The sequence below is a fragment of the Pelmatolapia mariae genome, linkage group LG7, assembly GCF_036321145.2.
Source record: "Pelmatolapia mariae isolate MD_Pm_ZW linkage group LG7, Pm_UMD_F_2, whole genome shotgun sequence".
Classification (NCBI taxonomy): Eukaryota; Metazoa; Chordata; class Actinopteri; order Cichliformes; family Cichlidae; genus Pelmatolapia; species Pelmatolapia mariae.
In genome coordinates, this window is record NC_086233.1 from 28,689,190 (window position 1) to 28,708,037 (window position 18,848).

The window sequence follows — 18,848 nt, forward strand, 5'->3', positions numbered from 1 at the left end:
AAACAATAAAAGGTAAATCAAATGGACCATTACGGCAAGGCTGGGATGGTCCATTTGGTAAAGTAAATCCGTTGGGCATCTTTCTTCGCTTTTAGACAACAATTCTGATGGCAAAAGAACCAAACGAGACAGGTTTAAAAAAAAAGAAAAAAAAAAAAAAAAAAAAAAAAAAGAAATATTTACTCATATATGCTTAGAGTTTTATAATCAATTGCATGTTGATAGAGGTTTGATCCTTAGCAGTCTGTAAAGACTCTGTGTGCCTTCCAGAGTGTTCTGGCATACACACTCACATCCTGCGGTCACGAGAAGAGGTTGTACCTTCTTTTATTGTTTTATGGTATAGCAAACAAGTATAAGTGTACTGTAAAATCTAATTGGTTCCCAGAACTAAAAAAAAAGTTGAGTAAAGCTTAGCTAAAAATGACTAAATTTGGACAACTTATTTATTTTGAGTACTCTGTACAGGCTCATTTGTTCCCTGAACTCTGTTTAACAGGTACCGCATCCGTATCTGCCAACGGAATGAGTCGCCACCAAAAAACCCCCCACAAAATTACTCTGGCAAAGAAAAAAAAATACACATCTCTCCATAACAAAATGGAGCCCGAAAGAAAAACGTTTCTGCTGTGTGGGATCATTTTGATCTTTTAACTGCAAATAAGGTAACTGTTTGTTTCAGTGTAATCTACCAGAATAGGAAAAACAGCAATTTGACTTGAAGTGTAAATTATTTATTTCATTTTATGCAGGATAAATGTTGCATCTGTTCTGCAGAGCTTTCTTACAAACAAAAGCAAATCCTCAGTGTTACAGAGGCATTACAGAGCCAAACATGAAAATGAGGAGACAAACACACTGAGAATGAACACAGGTCGGCCTATACTGACACTGAACAGCTTTATCATCATTTTTTTTTTTATTAGTATGCGTTTTATTTTTCAAATCAAGCATCTAGGAAGACTGTTCTGGACCAAGCAGTCCTGAATTTTATTATAAAGGACTGCCAACCCCTTAGTATTGTGGAGAGTGTCAGAGAGAAAAATTCCAAGATCAGAGGATCCTTTAACGTACTGGGGGAATAGGAAGACATCTTATCAGAACCTTTTCCACCTGACTTTACAGCTTTTGTGTACCCCAGCTTCATCTGTGCCTGTGAGTTTTCCAAAGCTGGGGAAAAGGTGTAAAAAACAAACAAACAAACAAACAAACAAAAACAAAAAAAACCCACAATAGACTAAATGCAAAAAGATTGGATAAACTTATATTTCTGAATAGAAATTTATAATAAACTGAGTCGAATGGGTAATATTACATTCACAATACTTTTATCTTAATTTTCATTTAATGTGATTCACACTATATTTTAAAGATGTAAATGGCCTGTATTTGTATAGCACTTTACTAGTCCCTAAGGACCCCAAAGCGCTTTACACATCCAGTCATCCACCCATTCACACACTGGTGATGTCTACAATATTTGCAACATAAAAGATATAAAATGATTCCATAGAAAGTACAATACCTTACAGTGTATAAGTATGACTAGGTCATTGAATTGTTGTGAAATGTTGTGAGTCTCAAGTAAGTTGCCTACAATGATATTTAAGGTCCAGCAGGTGTCAGTATGGAGCAAAACAGCAAAACTGTGTCCACACAGTTTGGGGAATGTGCTGAAACGCTTCACGAGGCCTCATCTACCCATCACTACCAATTAGTATGCCAAATAACAACTTGGCCTATGGCATCAATTAGTGCACAACTATACAAAAAACATCAAGTTACAGTCAAAATCTATCAAAGTCATTCAAGCTGCGCTCAAGCTGCGATCAACAGAAAGTTTTGCCTCATGCTCACCCTACCTTTCTGCTCACCAACATCAGGTGCAGTGAACAGGTGAGTGCAACCACATTTATCATCTACCACACCCATGAGGCACGCCCCACACCTGTGCACCAATACAGTGAGTCCATTTAAACCAACCCACTTAGTCAAAAAAGAGCAACTCATATGGCTCCTACATTACTTATATAATCAAGATAAAATACTTTTCCACTCGATAAAGGTTAACGTGAGGGTTCGTGGTGGTTAGGGACAAATGCAATCACATGGCAAGATGCTGTAAACGGACCAAACTTCAGTCAGGAGAACAACTGAGATAATCCATCCACAATACGAGGTTAGTCATTAATATACAGCAACAACATGGGAATAGAGCAGCTGTGATAGAATACAGCATTAATGAATCAATGGTACAGAAGTGGAGGAAGCAAGAAGAATGAGTAGAATAAAGTTTGATTTATCTGACTGCTTTGTTTCGCTTAATGTGCCTTATAATCCCGTGCACCTTATGGTCCGAAAAATACATATTTGGCTTTTTTATTTGGCACACTGCAGTTTAATGTTGCAAAGCACCTCTTTTTAACTTCAGTGGATATTATAAATGGTTATGCTCAGGATATGTCAGCCCATTTCTACTGGAAATGCATTTGGGTTAAACTTTCAGCAAGGAATTTGCATTTGCACTGTTAAATTTTGATATAGCTTTAATGCATAAAAAAAACAGCTGCTTGTTTAAGTGAAAATAAATGGATGGGGTTTTTTCTTTTTGCGCTAGTTGTGGAGTTGTATTTTGTCTCGCATCAATTATATCGTCAGTTATATCGTTATCGCAAATTTTCAAATATATATGGTGATAAATATTTTTGGCCATATCGCCCTGCTCTAGTCTTTAACTTCCCTTAAGTAGAGTGGCAGTGGATGTGGGTTGGAGATGCAATGAGCTTGAACCTGCAGGCGACCATCTTCACTGACCACACCATCTGTGACGGAGGACCCATCTCTCCTGTTGTCCTGCAAGCAAACAATCATATTTTTTGGAACATGAACTTAATTGCTTTCTTAAAATATTTTTTTCTGCATTTGGTATAGAACAGACTCAAATTTAGACAATCTCAGGCTCCCTCCCCACTGGAGAGTTGACATTCAATGTCCCAATTGTCAGTCTGGATAGCCCTGACCACCAACCAACACTGTTACGAGTTCAAAATATTGGGGATGGATACAAGAGGAAAACCAAAATAACAACACTGGTCCGGCCGGGTCAAGTCAAAACGATGATTTTAATGCACACGTGTGGGAGATGAATACGGCGCGCCGACAGCATCGATCTCTCACCGAAAACCACACAACAATAGTTTTTATGAACCTCAGGGTATTAGAACGTCCCCTCATGCGTAAAGTAGGTACAATACAATCAATGTTGACAACTTTTAACACATTAAAAGAACATCTTCCTCTTCCCGAGGCCAAATCCTTCCCAGTAATCTTCTAACTCTGCTTATCCCCTGGAACAAACAGTCTCTCCTGCAAGCACAATCAAACAGCTACAAGGCCTTGCAAACTGTTTTCTAAATATTTGAACTCTCCCCTTCACATGAGTTTAACTACTGCTTGTGTGTGTGCGTGTGTGCCTCGACCTCAGCATTCACTCTGTCTGTAAGGACAGAGGCCAACTCTTCATATGTGGAATAACCTAACTGAAACCATACAGCTAATATGTTGAATAAATCTTCTAATCAAATGCCACTACTCAAAGCTTAATAAAAGAATATAAATGAATAAAGGATAATGATGCATAACATGGTATATGTGTTTTGTAAGCGTGTGCGGCCTTCTACGCTCTGAGCCACTTCCCTCAATAGATCAGTCAGACATCCCGCTGACTGTAGCTTTTAACCCTTACTGACTTGAGCACAACTCCATAATAAGCACCAGGGGGCAATATGTATAAAGATGATCATGGTTACACCTGCAATGAAAGATTATATGATTATACTAACACCTGTAAATAGAAGATTAACATGAGGTTATAACAGTCACTGTCATCCAAACTTTAATGTAATGTCAATAGCTTCAATAAATGCTTTAATGTAATGCTTATTACATATGATTCTGATGCAATGATAAAATAACAGTAAAATATATTTTCTCAACACACAATAATGTCATGAAAGCATCATTTTAAAAAGGGCTATGCAAACATGGCCAATAACTTTCATTCTAATGATGTGCAAAATGATTTGGGCACAAAACAAATTTTGCTGTTAGAAAACTTGCAGACTTCACTATATACAGTGTAAACCCTCTAAACTAAGTTTGGGGGATGTGATCTTTCAAGAAATGCAGACCAAACTGTTGTTGTTTGTTTACTTACACAGCATGTCTTGTAGAATTAACTGGAGTCACAGCAACAGCATAGTGCAGTCATATCTCAAGTCTAATAACAGAAGACAGGAAAAGATCAGTAAAGAAACAACTTTCCCAAACCATAGCAAAATTAAACAATAAGTAAAACAGGCTGATCTAAAGTATGATTAAAGTTCAGCCTGATTAATATAAATCTCACTGACAGTTGCTAATATATTGGAAAACCAAAACACTGAGTTGATTTCTTTTTGTCCAACAACAGGAGTGCTGGTCCCGAGCCTCAAAGACAGTAAGAAGCAAGCAGAGGGAGAAAAAAACAGAACATTTTTCAGAAACTGATTTCATCCTTAATGGCTGTGCAATCACGGGCGACCGTGGCTCAGGGGATTGGGAAGGGCACCTGTAACCGGAAGGTCGCCGGTTCGATCCCCGGCCTCTGTCCTGGTCGTTGTGTCCTTGGGCAAGACACTTTACCCTACCGCCTACTGGTGTTGGCCAGAGGGATATGGCAGCCTCGCTTCTGTCAGTCTGCCCCAGAGCAGCTGTGGCTACAACCGTAGCTTGCCTCCACCAGTGTGTGAATGTGAGCGTAAATGAATAATGGCATTGTAAAGCGCTTTCGGTGCCTTAAAGCTCACAAAACTATTTCCACAACCACCAAACAGCAAATGAGAGCAGGCACACGGATTCCACACAAAGACGTAACACAGAGCGGACCCGACGCATCAGAATCAGCTTTGTCTTTCTCGGCTTTCTCACCCGATGATAACATCTTGAGCTGACGCTTCTCCAGGTTTGATCAACATATTCCATAACAAATGCTGGCACTATGAACATGCGAACTGATCCGCGAGGGAGAAGGACGGTAGTGACCTGGCATTTTCAAAACACATCTTTCATCCTTCCGCAGTGAGAAGCAAAACTTCCGGCTTACTTAGTATTTTCTAAATTAAGACAACTCAAATAAATTGAGTTTATCAGCATTTTTGCATAAAAAGTACTGGTAACTTTTGACCAGTTGGTCTTCCTCGTATACGAGAAACAGCCAATGATGTTGCCAAAATGCTGCTGTAACAAAGACTTTCTGAATCCTGCTTCTGAAGTCATGTGTAGGCAACTCCTCACAGGTTCTCTTGGTTGTCCTTTTGTGTATTGTTCTAAATAATAAAGAAAACCTCTAGGGTTTTATTTCTGCTTTCAATGTTGTGTTCAAATCATTTAATAAAAGTCTGCGTCACAGTCGTAGCCGACCCGAGAGAAAAGGACTCCAATGCAGGATGCAGATGGAGCACAGGGAACGTTTAAGTGACAAAGTTTATTTAGAAAACAAGTGAATGCAACAAGGCTATTCAACTGTGAACTAAGCAGCGAGTTTACACTTGTGCCGTGAACAAAGCCAAAACTATGGAGCACTTATGCAATCAATCTGAGCTAAGCAAACAGTAAGTGAGATTTCAATTAATGAAACTGCAGTTCTGCGATTTGGGGGCCAAAGGGAGAGTCAGACTGGATGGAGGGTCCTGGGCAAGGGTCAGAGTCACTGAAACAAGAGTAACCAAGTTCAGGTATGGTTCCAGAAGAATGCTGGCAGATATTGGCTCTGAAAGTTCCTGTAAACTGCTTCCTTGTCGCAGGTGGATCAGCAGCGTGGAGGGGAGAGTGATCCGGATGAGTGGTAAGAAATCCAAAACTCCTGATGTTGAGGCATGCAGGTACAAGGGCAAGGTAATTTACTATGACGTTTACAAAACACAACAGTGGCCTGCATTAACTGTGGTTAGCTGCGAATCTGGCAAAGCGAAGTTGAGAGCGCTGGCCTTATAATTCGACAGCTTTATTACCCACAGGTGAGAGCAATTAGCAGGGACACTGTGGATCCTCCCAGAGGGAAACTGCCGGCTCAATGAAAGAAAAAAAGAAAAAAAACAAAACACTGGCACACAAACACACCCAGACCATGACAGGTACTGAAGTAGATCACCATCAAAAACTGGGCTCTCCTTTTTAGGTAATGAAGAAAAATCATGCTGTTGGATTAATCAAGCAGTGGGTTCATTTTGCTTACTTGTGACAGATAAGATGTAACATTCTTCTTCATGACTAGAAACTTGAGAACATTGTGACAAAGTGGGTAAGAACACCACTTGTCCATATTCTTAGTTAACATTCTTGTTTTGATTTAACCATATTTCATATGTAGTCTGCAATAGGCAAACATCTACTATCCCGGGTTTGTTTATGTTTTGCTTTTTTACAGATTATGTAACATAACATCTTGGTTTAAATCAATTCCTACAAGTTTGTTAAGTTAACATGTATTTATTTTAACTGTTAATTGGTTTTGTTTGAACTCACCTACCTGTGTTCTAGGAACAAAAGGAGGAAATATTGTTTTACTTCCTGCATTTATAGCTTCCTGGTTAATCTGAGGTCACAGGAAGAGACCAGGAGAAGAAGGGGGAGAATCCCTGTAATTTAATAAAGCTGATTTTAGAGTGTTAGTAGAGAAACAGGATTTGTTGTAAGATGTCTAGAGTATACCGTAGAGTTTTATTGCTAGGAAGAGTAGCAGTATAGGTCGGAGAATATGTTTGCCTTACCTGCCCTAATGGAATAGTCCAGGGTGAATTGACTATTTAAGCAGATGAACGCAGGTGTTCAGGAATAAAAAAAACAAAACAGGTCAGTTTAGCTGTGTGCAGTTTGACCTTAAATCCGTTGATTTAAATGGTGAATAAATCACTTGCTACACTGGACAGCATTTTTCTCCTGCACTTCTTTGGCCACTTCAGTCAAGTCTTACCACACACACTTTTATTTTCATGTGAATTTCTAATGTTTGACTGCTATGTCAAGGGATCTTCAGAAAAAGTCTGTGGTTAATTTGGAACTTTGCCTCCAGTTAAGAGCGTGTCAATCTGCAACATTATGCTCCTTAAAGATATGCACATGTTGCTTTTCATGTACAGGATCATCAGGACTAGTACAATATTTTCTGAACAAAACATTTCATCTCTGCTGCACTCTATACAGAAATTAAAGTCAACCAGTTCCTCAAACAACAAAAGCTAAAAAACTGCAAGGGTTGCGCTTGCAAACCGCAGCAAAAACTGCAAAAAATCTGCCCCACAACGCAAAGATTCAGCTGAAAACCTCATTACAGGTTTCTCATACTTTAAATGATCCGTCAGTTTTGGAATACAACTTATTTTCATCAAACTGAGCACTTTTTTTTCTTATGTAACTAGTATATTGTCTTTTAGAAATCAAAATGTAAACATAATTAAATCTCAGACCTAAACCCAAACACACTCCCGTTCATTTCAATACGCATGATCTGAGCATGCGCGGAATGCAAACGCTCCACTTTAGCGACAGTGATGTCAGCGCTTTGAAACGAGAAGATCAAAGAAGATCAAAGCGCTGACGTCACTGTCGCCGCCACAGAAATGCTTAAATACCCCACTTTCACCTTCCTAAACACAGTTTCACTTGGAGCATTTTCAGAAACAGCGAGTTGTTTTTGCAAACCAGGAAATTTTGAGAAAGAGAAGGATTTAGTGATTTATGCGTTAAGCTCTTAAAGAAATGTCACAGGAAAAATTCAATTATTCACCTTCTGACAAAGAGAATCGAGAGGAATCACAAAGACATACAGAGGCACAGGTATCTCATAAGACAAGAATGCAGGCAAATATTAAAACAATTAAGATGCATCTGCATGAGATTCAGAAAAGACAAGAGTTTCTCCTTAAGCAGGAAATGAGCATTGCTGGCTTAGAAAGTCTTGAACGCCAAGTGGGAGAAGCTCAGTTTTTCATAATTAAAAATAATGTAATAATAGAAAGACAGAACACAGCAGAGATTAAAAACATTAATCTGAAGCTCCATGAGCTTCAGGAAAAGGAAGAATTTCTCCTTGAGCAGAACAGCAGCATTACTGCTGAGCTTTCCAATGTTGAAAGTGAGAGAGATGGAGAAAAGATAGATAACACAAATCTCAGGAAAGCTTTGGAAAATCTTGAGTGCAAAGTGGCAGAAGCACAGGATTTAATAATTAAAAACAATGAAATAATAACAAAACAGAACAGGGCAGAGATTAAAACCATTCAGATGCATCTGCATGAGATTCAAAAAAAGCAAGCGTTTCTCTTTAAGCGGAGAAGGAGCATTGCTGCTTTACACACACTTGAGCGGCAAGCGGGAGAAGCTCATCGTCTAATAATTCAAAATAATGACATAATAGAAAGACAGTACAGGGAAATTGTGTACAAGTGGGAACTGATAGATGACCTTTATAAAGTTTTAGAAACAAGGCTACAGACGGCCCAAGATCTTAAGGATGTGCTCAGTATGGTGCAAAAACAAAATGTATCGGGTGATGTGAACAATGTGCAAGAGGAATGTCAGATTGCTGGTGAACTTCTGCAGCTGGAGAATCCTCCTGACGAGGTTCAGACTAGTGATTCGTGGTGTTGTGGTGCCAAACGACTACTTAAAGTAGGTTTAGGTCTTGCCACAGCGGGCCTTGTTGCTTGCTGGGCCTACTCAAAGATGTTCAACTGAAGTGAATGTCCCAGCTGCTATTTGTGGAATTGTGCTTATTATCTACTCGAGCCCTACTGCAATTGTCGATGTGCACCAGTTACATTTTAAAGAACAGTAATGTTTTCCAACCACGTTCTACTGACCATACCAACCTGTGGTAACTATACTGTGCTCTCTTTTATGTTTTATTTGGCCCCTCATCTCCCAACCAGTCATGGCAGATGGCTGCCCCTCCCTGAGCCTGGTTCTGTCATAGGTTTCTTCCTGTTAAAAGGGAGTTTTTCCTTTCCACAGTTGCCTAGTGCTTGCTCATAGGGGATCATTTGATTGTTGGGGTTGATAATTTCAATCCAATTGGATTGAAATTAATTGGCTTGAAGTGAAAAAACTTCAGGTGAGGGGTTCACTTGATGGGGAGCACTAAAAAAAAAAAACTATGGAAAAAGAGAAAATGTAGTTAAAAACAAATGAAAATAAAGAAAATAAAAATTAAAAAATCTCCTACTGCTTTATTTATTTAAATGAACAGTTTTACATTTTGGCCACTGTCTCATTTACTGCTAAGTAAATTATTTCAGACTGGCCAGAACATCACATGAACATCAGCCTGCTATAACTAATTTTTCTTAGGATGACTTAGGATGAAGTAAAGGTCCTATAGACACCGTTTCCATGTAATTTCATGCTGTGGCTGTTTGTGTGTGTGTGTGTGAAATTAGATCATCTTTCCTTGGAATTAATTCAAGAAAGACTGATGATCACAGTCTTGATGGAAATGTTTGATGGACTGAGATGGAATGACCCACGAGTCAAACACCAGTCACAGCATCCACACTGAAGAGTGGTCTCCAGGCTGCTGCGCCTTCTGGCAGAGCGGCAAAGAAGAAGCCAATAAAAGGAAAAAGTTGAGATGGTCAAATTATTACTTTTATTGTCATTTCAACCATGTACAGTGGTACAGTACAGAGTGAAACAGGACAACGTTCCTCCGAGGCTGGTGCTATATGACATATAAGTCATATGTAGCACAGTTAGTTAGTTTCAGTTAGTATCAATAGAAACTTTAATAAAACTCTTTAATTTAACCATTTTGCCTCTGTCTCCATTTTCTGACCCAGACACATTTTGTTACTTCCCCTTCATCGCCTGGACCCTTTTAGGGGAACGTAACACACCCATTGCAATAAATCTAGCCCTTAAATAATGCGATGCGATGTCATGCGATAAAACACATTTGAATGTTGGGACTTCCATCCGCAAATGTGGATGTGTGACGTGTCTCCAATGAGCCACTTAGTCCCATTTGTGTTTGCGTATTTATTTTAAAACAAAACAACAAACTTTGCGCTTTGATTCAAAACAAATGTACAAATGTATTAACTGACGTGCTAAAATGACGGTCAGCAGAAAAGTTTGCAACCAAACCACTCCCCCAACCTCCGTGTTGAGAACGTCAGGTAAATAACGTGCGACCCCAGGATGCAATTATCTGAGGTGCGGGGAAAATCTAAAGTGCCACCATAAGAAATAAAGAAAACCTAAACATTCCCTTTGGCTCTCACAGTGAAGTTCAAGTCTTATTACTCTGGTGTAGTTCTTTTATAGCATAAATGTTAGCACTGCACCTTTAGTGAAAATGTGTAAGAGAACAAAACAAAAAGTTGTTAATTTGAGAACAATATTTTCTGAACAAAACATTTCATCTCTGCTGCACTCTATACAGAAATTAAAGTCAACCAATTCCTCAAACAACATGTTCAAAAAACCAGCAAAAACTGCAAAAATCTGCCCCACAACGCAAAGATTCAGCTCAAAACCTCATTACAGGTTTCTCATACTTTAAATGATCCGTCAGTTTTGGAATACAACTTATTTTCATCAAACTTAGCACTTTTTTTCTTATATAACTAGTATATTGTCTTTTAGAAATCAAAATGTAAACATAATTAAAGCTCAGACCTAAAGCCGACTCCATGGGTCTAAACTGACTGGAGTTTTTGTTTACGCACCAAATAACATCGGTCTGCTCTTGACGCTCAGTGGAAAAACAAACAAAGGAAACGTTCGCTGTTCAAGCTTAACAAATATAAAAATTAAAAATACACTTTTATAGTTGCGGTGGTGTTGTTTTTCTTGCACAACAAAGAACCGAAGCCTAAGCAATGGCTAAAACAGAGGTAAACAATTGAAACCCAAACACACTCCCGTTCATTTCAATACGCATGATCTGAGCATGCGCGGAATGCAAACGCTCCACTTTGATGGGTTCCAGCGACAGTGACGTCAGCGCTTTTGTATGAGAAGATCAAAGAAGATCAAAGCGCTGACGTCACTGTCGCCGCCACAGAAATGCTTAAATACCCCACTTTCACCTTCCTAAACACAGTTTCACTTGGAGCATTTTCAGAAACAGCGATTTGTTCTTGCAAACTAGTATTCTTTGAGAAAGGGAATACTTTTACATTTAAAGAATTCAACAAGCGTTCTTTTTTTTCTTTTGACACTTTGTGTAAAGTTTTTAAAGAAATGTCACAGGAAAGATTCAATAATTCATCACAAAGACAGACTGAGGCACAGGTATCTCATAAGACAAGAATGCAGGCAAATATTAAAACAATTAAGATGCATCTGCATGAGATTCAGAAAAGACAAGAGTTTCTCCTTAAGCAGGAAATGAGCATTGCTGGCTTAGAAAGTCTTGAACGCCAAGTGGGAGAAGCTCAGTTTTTCATAATTAAAAATAATGTAATAATAGAAAGACAGAACACAGCAGAGATTAAAAACATTAATCTGAAGCTCCATGAGCTTCAGGAAAAGGAAGAATTTCTCCTTGAGCAGAACAGCAGCATTACTGCTGAGCTTTCCAATGTTGAAAGTGAGAGAGATGGAGAAAAGATAGATAACACAAATCTCAGGAAAGCTTTGGAAAATCTTGAGTGCAAAGTGTCAGAAGCACAGGATTTAATAATTAAAAACAATGAAATAATAACAAAACAGAACAGAGCAGAGATTAAAACCATTCAGATGCATCTGCATGAGATTCAAAAAAAGCAAGCGTTTCTCTTTAAGCGGAGAAGGAGCATTGCTGCTTTACACACACTTGAGCGGCAAGCGGGAGAAGCTCATCGTCTAATAATTCAAAATAATGACATAATAGAAAGACAGTACAGGGAAATTGTGTACAAGTGGGAACTGATAGATGACCTTTATAAAGTTTTAGAAACAAGGCTACAGACGGCCCAAGATCTTAAGGATGTGCTCAGTATGGTGCAAAAACAAAATGTATCGGGTGATGTGAACAATGTGCAAGAGGAATGTCAGATTGCTGGTGAACTTCTGCAGCTGGAGAATCCTCCTGACGAGGTTCAGACTAGTGATTCGTGGTGTTGTGGTGCCAAACGACTACTTAAAGTAGGTTTAGGTCTTGCCACAGCGGGCCTTGTTGCTTGCTGGGCCTACTCAAAGATGTTCAACTGAAGTGAATGTCCCAGCTGCTATTTGTGGAATTGTGCTCATTATCTACTCGAGCCCTACTGCAATTGTCGATGTGCACCAGTTACATTTTAAAGAACAGTAATGTTTTCCAACCACGTTCTACTGACCATACCAACCTGTGGTAACTATACTGTGCTCTCTTTTATGTTTTATTTGGCCCCTCATCTCCCAACCAGTCATGGCAGATGGCTGCCCCTCCCTGAGCCTGGTTCTGTCATAGGTTTCTTCCTGTTAAAAGGGAGTTTTTCCTTTCCACAGTTGCCTAGTGCTTGCTCATAGGGGATCATTTGATTGTTGGGGTTGATCATTTCAATCCAATTGGATTGAAATTAATTGGCTTGAAGTGAAAAAACTTCAGGTGAGGGGTTCACTTGATGGGGAGCACTAAAAAAAAAAAACTATGGAAAAAGAGAAAATGTAGTTAAAAACAAATGAAAATAAAGAAAATAAAAATTAAAAAATCTCCTACTGCTTTATTTATTTAAATGAACAGTTTTACATTTTGGCCACTGTCTCATTTACTGCTAAGTAAATTATTTCAGACTGGCCAGAACATCACATGAACATCAGCCTGCTATAACTAATTTTTCTTAGGATGACTTAGGATGAAGTAAAGGTCCTATAGACACCGTTTCCATGTAATTTCATGCTGTGGCTGTTTGTGTGTGTGTGTGTGTGAAATTAGATCATCTTTCCTTGGAATTAATTCAAGAAAGACTGATGATCACAGTCTTGATGGAAATGTTTGATGGACTGAGATGGAATGACCCACGAGTCAAACACCAGTCACAGCATCCACACTGAAGAGTGGTCTCCAGGCTGCTGCGCCTTCTGGCAGAGCGGCAAAGAAGAAGCCAATAAAAGGAAAAAGTTGAGATGGTCAAATTATTACTTTTATTGTCATTTCAACCATGTACAGTGGTACAGTACAGAGTGAAACAGGACAACGTTCCTCCGAGGCTGGTGCTATATGACATATAAGTCATATGTAGCACAGTTAGTTAGTTTCAGTTAGTATCAATAGAAACTTTAATAAAACTCTTTAATTTAACCATTTTGCCTCTGTCTCCTTTTTCTGACCCAGACACATTTTGTTACTTCCCCTTCATCGCCTGGACCCTTTTAGGGGAACGTAACACACCCATTGCAATAAATCTAGCCCTTAAATAACTTTGCATTACACTGCTTTTCTGGCTTGCCTTTTAACGGTGAGTGCAACTGTTTCATAAAGGTTTTAGTGCACCATAAACTCCAGCAGATATTTTTGTCACAATGAAAAACATTTTAGGAAAATAACAAGAAGTAAAAGAAGGAAACCCACAGAAGCAGAAAGGATAAGACGTGCACCATATCTGAGACAATAACCAGGGCCAGACCGTTTCTGACACCTCAATCATATTTGTTGTGCAACAACACGGCACCAGAGGACATTTTTAATTTGTCTTGGGAATAATTCACAGGACTCAGATCAACACACAGTCTACTCTCCAAAACCAGAACCAGAACAATAGGCTGAGATCATGGTGGACGATAAATATTCATCACTAGAACGATGAGACACAAACACAGAAGAGCCGTTTGTAACAGCAGGAGATGCAGTGTTGACAGGCGGCAAGAAATGTAAGTACAAGGCTACGTCTGTCTCTATCAATAATTATCCCATATCATACAAAAGATATGACACATATAAACAGAGAATTGTCCAGGTTCATCCTGACCATCAACCTTTCTGACTGAAGATCACTTCTGCCAGCACCACAACACTTACTGCTAAACACATTTAAAGGACCAGTTCTGTGTTTTTACAGTTTTAGCTCACTTCATTTTAATGCTATAAACAAATGCTTCATAAAAACGTGACTGAAGAAATCCTCCAAAGCTCACTGTCATGGTTTCATATCGTTTTCCTACTTTCAAGGCAGCCTTTGCTTTACTTCAGTCCAATCTTGTGCAGCTTGGTTTAGCAATCAGTACAAGCCCACAATGACTCCTGGGGTTCATCGGGGATCTGCTTCATATTTCCAGTTTATTTTAATGTAAACAAAAACAAATAGAAATCTAACAGCACACAGATGAAACTCTGTACTTTACAAAAATAACATTGGCTGCCTGGAAGTTAAGAAAGACCATCCAAAGCTCTAAAACATGACAGCTTTGTAAGAATGACCAGCACCACGGTTACCCTCGAAGCTGAAACTGAGTTTTAAAAGGTCACTTCTCTTTTTCTTACTTCTGTAATCCATGTATGAAGCAAACACTTGTCAATATTTCCTTCGATAGCGCACAGTAATGTCCAAAAGTGTAAAGCTGCCCTTAATTTGTTTAATATTTTTGATTCAAAGTTTGGAATATTTTCTGAACAGTATGTCAAAGTCACGTCCTTAAGAAACAGAAAAACAGTTCAGCAGTGATGTGAGATATAAGACGATAACACTATCAGTCATGGGCTGGCTTTCCCAGAGCACAAAGCTCAGCATGACATAAAAGTGTGGAATCATCAACAAATGGCAGAAACATCCAAGGAAGAGCTTTGAATGTCCTTCAAGAAGCCTGGAGAAGTGTTCCTGCAGATCCTCACACAGATGACCGAGAGCTGCTCAGAGAGTTCAGAGTGAGCTGACGGATATAGGTCAGACCACACATTCACTTACAAGCTCGTTAAAACTGTAAAAGCTTTGTTTTTCCTTCATATTCTGTATTTTTTTTAATGGATATTGGAATATTTGCACGTTTCAATGAATCGTTGCGCCCAGTGGAGGTGGTGAGTGACAGGAGAATGGTGGCTAAGCTGTCATCCCTGTTGGACAACATCTCCCACCCCATGCAGGAGACTGTGACAGCACTGAGCAGCTCCTTCAGTGGCAGGCTGCAGCACCCACGGTGTGGGACGGAGAGATTTCGCAGGTCTTTCCAACCCACTGCTGTCAGACTCCACAACAAAGACTTTAACTGATCAAACACACACACCCACACATGTGCAATAACACTAAGTGCAATACTCCTTTCTGGCATCGTTGTATTTTTACTCAGTTGTGTACAACATTTTATTCTATTTTTATCCTATTGTATATTTTATTCTACTGTATATAGTATTTGATTTTATTCTATTCTGTACAGTTGTGTACTGTATTTATTCTTATTGTAGTCTAATTATTGCTTCAGAACTTTTGCACTGTCCACTTCCTGCTGTGACAAAACAAATTTCCCACGTGTGGGACTACTAAAGGTCATGTTATCTTATCGTATTTAAACATGGTGAAGGTGTTGATGAACTTACAGTGATTACATGGTTTCACACACAATCACCTGCCAATCAACTTTAAATGACATAAATACAGATGCAATTAAACTGCACATGAATCCCATAAACATGAAGCTCTGACCTCCTACATGACTGAAGGACTTCAGGTTTATCAGTGACTGAATCAGTTGATCCTAACAGCTCCCATCGTGACAGACAGATAAATAAATCTACAACATTAAACACTAGAAATGAAATATATTAGCAAGACCTTCATAAAACCTGCATTTGTTTGTTTCAAGATGGCGCCGCGGATGGCAGCCTCGGTACTGCGCTCTCTCGCACTTTTCTTGTTTTTGTTTATTTTCTGCGCTTTTGGTCACTCAGACCACATCACTTTCTCCAGAGATGAACTGCTAAACATCAGGCAGTCGTCTCACTATAGTTCTTATCCATTTTTCACAAACCCGGAAAGTTTTTTGGAGATTTTAGTTGGAGGCGCAGCAGCTCTCTGTGGCTCCTGGAGGAGACGCAGACGGGGGACCCGCGCTGGTGCACTGGTGAAACTACGTCGGCGAGGATTCCGCACGGCACTCCCCTCCATTCACCTCGCGAATCTCCGCTCTCTTCCAAACAAAGTCGACGAATTACTGCTCTTAAACCGGACTAACAAGGACTTTGCACGCTCTGCTGCCCTCTGCTTCACTGAAACCTGGCTCAGTGAGCGTGTCCCAGACGCTGTCTTAAATCTGCCGGGCTTCCAACTTCACCGGGCGGACCGCGAAACGGAGCTCTCAGGGAAAACAAAGGGTGGTGGAGTCTGCTTCTACATTAATGAAGGTTGGTGTACTGATGTCACAGTGTTACAGAAACACTGCAGCCCACACTTGGAAAGTCTTTTCATCAATTGTAAACCGTTTTATTCACCGCGGGAGTTTTCTTCCTTCATGCTGGTCGGAGTTTACATCCCTCCTCAGGCCAACGCGAACAACGCACTGTGCGAGCTGGCTGACCAGATCACCACCCTGGAGAGGAAATTCCCGGACTCCTTTACAATTATCCTTGGGGATTTTAACAGAGCAAACCTCAACCACGAACTCCCTAAATACAGACAGCATATAGACTGCCCCACCAGGGACAACATCATACTGGATCACTGCTACACCACTCTAAAAGATGCCTATCGCTCTGTGCCCCGGGCAGCTTTGGGACATTCTGATCACTGCATGGTCCATCTTATTCCAGTTTATAGGCAAAAACTCAAACGTGCCAAACCTGTAGTCAAAACTGTGAAGAAGTGGACTAACGCAGCAAAGCAGGAACTACAGGACTGTTTTGACTGCACTGATTGGACTGTTTTTGAAGCTGCATCTGATAACCTGGATGAGCTCACGGACACTGTGACATCATACATCAGTTTTTGTGAAGATGTGTGTGTGCCAACAAAGACCTTTTGCACATACAACAACAATAAACCATGGTTCACTCCTAAACTCCAACATCTTCGTAAAGCTAAGGAGGACGCCTACAGAAGTGGTGACAGGGCCCTGTACAAGCAAGCCAGGAACACACTGACCAAGGAGATCAAAGCAGCTAAAAGGATCTACTCCCAGAAGCTGGAAGAACGGCTCTCAGCCAACGACCCTGCGTCAGTGTGGAGGGGCCTGCAGGAAATCACCAGCTACAGACGCCCCCCACCCACTGTTGAAGCAAACAAAGACCTGGCCAACGAGCTAAATACATTCTACTGCAGGTTTGAGACGGACAGACTCCCACGCCTCATCCTCCCCTCCCCAGAGACACTGCTTCAGACAATGACCCCCAACACACCTTCCACTTCTCCCCCCTTCACCCTCCCCCTCCCCAATCCAGTCTCAACGACAACCCCCACCCTCCCCAATCCAGACCCAACGACCACCACCACCCTTCCCATTTCAGACTCAACGACCGCCACCACCCTCTCCAATCCAGACTCAACGACCTCCATCACACCTCCCACCCCCCTTTCCTCCTCCCTGGAACTCAGAATACACACTGAGGATGTGAGCCGACTATTTCAGAAACAGAAGCCCAGGAAAGCCCCCGGACCAGACGGTGTTTCACCCTCCTGCCTCAAGACCTGTGCTGAACAGCTGGCTCCCATCTTCACTCACATCTTCAACAGATCCCTGGAGCTGTGTGAAGTTCCATCCTGCTTCAAACGCTCCACCATCATCCCTGTTCCCAAGAAACCTACCATCACAGGACTGAACAACTACAGACCTATCGCCTTGACGTCTGTGGTCATGAAATCCTTCGAACGACTGGTGTTAGCCCATCTGAAGGACATTACAGGCCACCAGCTGGACCCTCTGCAGTTTGCCTACCGGGCAAACAGGTCGGTGGATGATGCAGTGAATATGGGGCTGCATTACATCCTGCAACACCTCGACCGCCCGGGAACTTATGCCAGGATCCTGTTTGTGGACTTTAGTTCGGCTTTTAACACCATCGTGCCTGAACTTCTCTCTTCCAAACTCTCCCAGCTCAGCGTGTCTCCAGCTACCTGTCAGTGGATCACCAGCTTCCTGACAGACAGAAAGCAACAAGTGAGGCTGGGGGAGATCACCTCTGAAACTCGGTCCCTCAGTACTGGTGCCCCTCAAGGATGTGTCCTCTCACCACTACTGTTCTCCCTCTACACTAATGACTGCACCTCCAAGAACTCGGCTGTTAAACTCCTAAAGTTTGCAGATGACACCACCGTCATTGGCCTCATTCAGGATGGTGATGAGTCTGCATACCGGCAGGAAGTTGAGCGGCTGGTACTCTGGTGCAGTCAGCACAATCTGGAGCTGAACACTCTTAAAACTGTAGAGATGACAGTGGACTTCAGGAGACACCCCCCAACTCTGCCCCCCCTCATCATATCAGACAGCCCTGTGTCGACTGTGGAGATCTTCAAGTTCCTGGGTACCACCATCTCCCAGGACCTGAAGTGGGAGACCAACATCAACTCCATCCTCAAAAAGACCCAGCAGAGGATGTACTTCCTGAGACAACTGGGGAAGTACAGTCTTCCACAGGAGCTGCTGATCCAGTTCTACACTGCAGTCATTGAGTCTGTCCTGTGCTCCTCCATCACAGTCTGGTATGGTGCAGCCACTAAACAGGACAGGAGCAGACTGCAGCGGACTGTACGGGCAGCAGAAAGGATCATCGGTGCCCCCCTGCCCTCCATCCAGGATCTGTACCTCTCAAGAACCAGGAAACGGGCAGGGAAAATCGTCACAGACCCCTCACACCCTGGACACAGACTTTTTGACCTGCTGCCCTCTGGCAGACGGTACAGAAGCCTGCAAACCAAGACCACCCG

At 41.1% G+C, this 18,848-nt stretch overlaps 1 long non-coding RNA gene across 1 annotated transcript; it reads right to left on the reverse strand.

The window, feature by feature from the left end:
• Nucleotides 1–1,352: 1,352 nt before the first annotated feature.
• On the reverse strand, nucleotides 1,353–10,953 carry LOC134632134 (uncharacterized). The gene is made up of 3 exons (XR_010094449.1): nucleotides 10,767–10,953; nucleotides 4,217–4,279; nucleotides 1,353–2,853 (listed from the first exon to the last, which is right to left on the reverse strand). It is a non-coding gene; the product is annotated as an uncharacterized LOC134632134 (long non-coding RNA).
• Nucleotides 10,954–18,848: the final 7,895 nt, after the last annotated feature.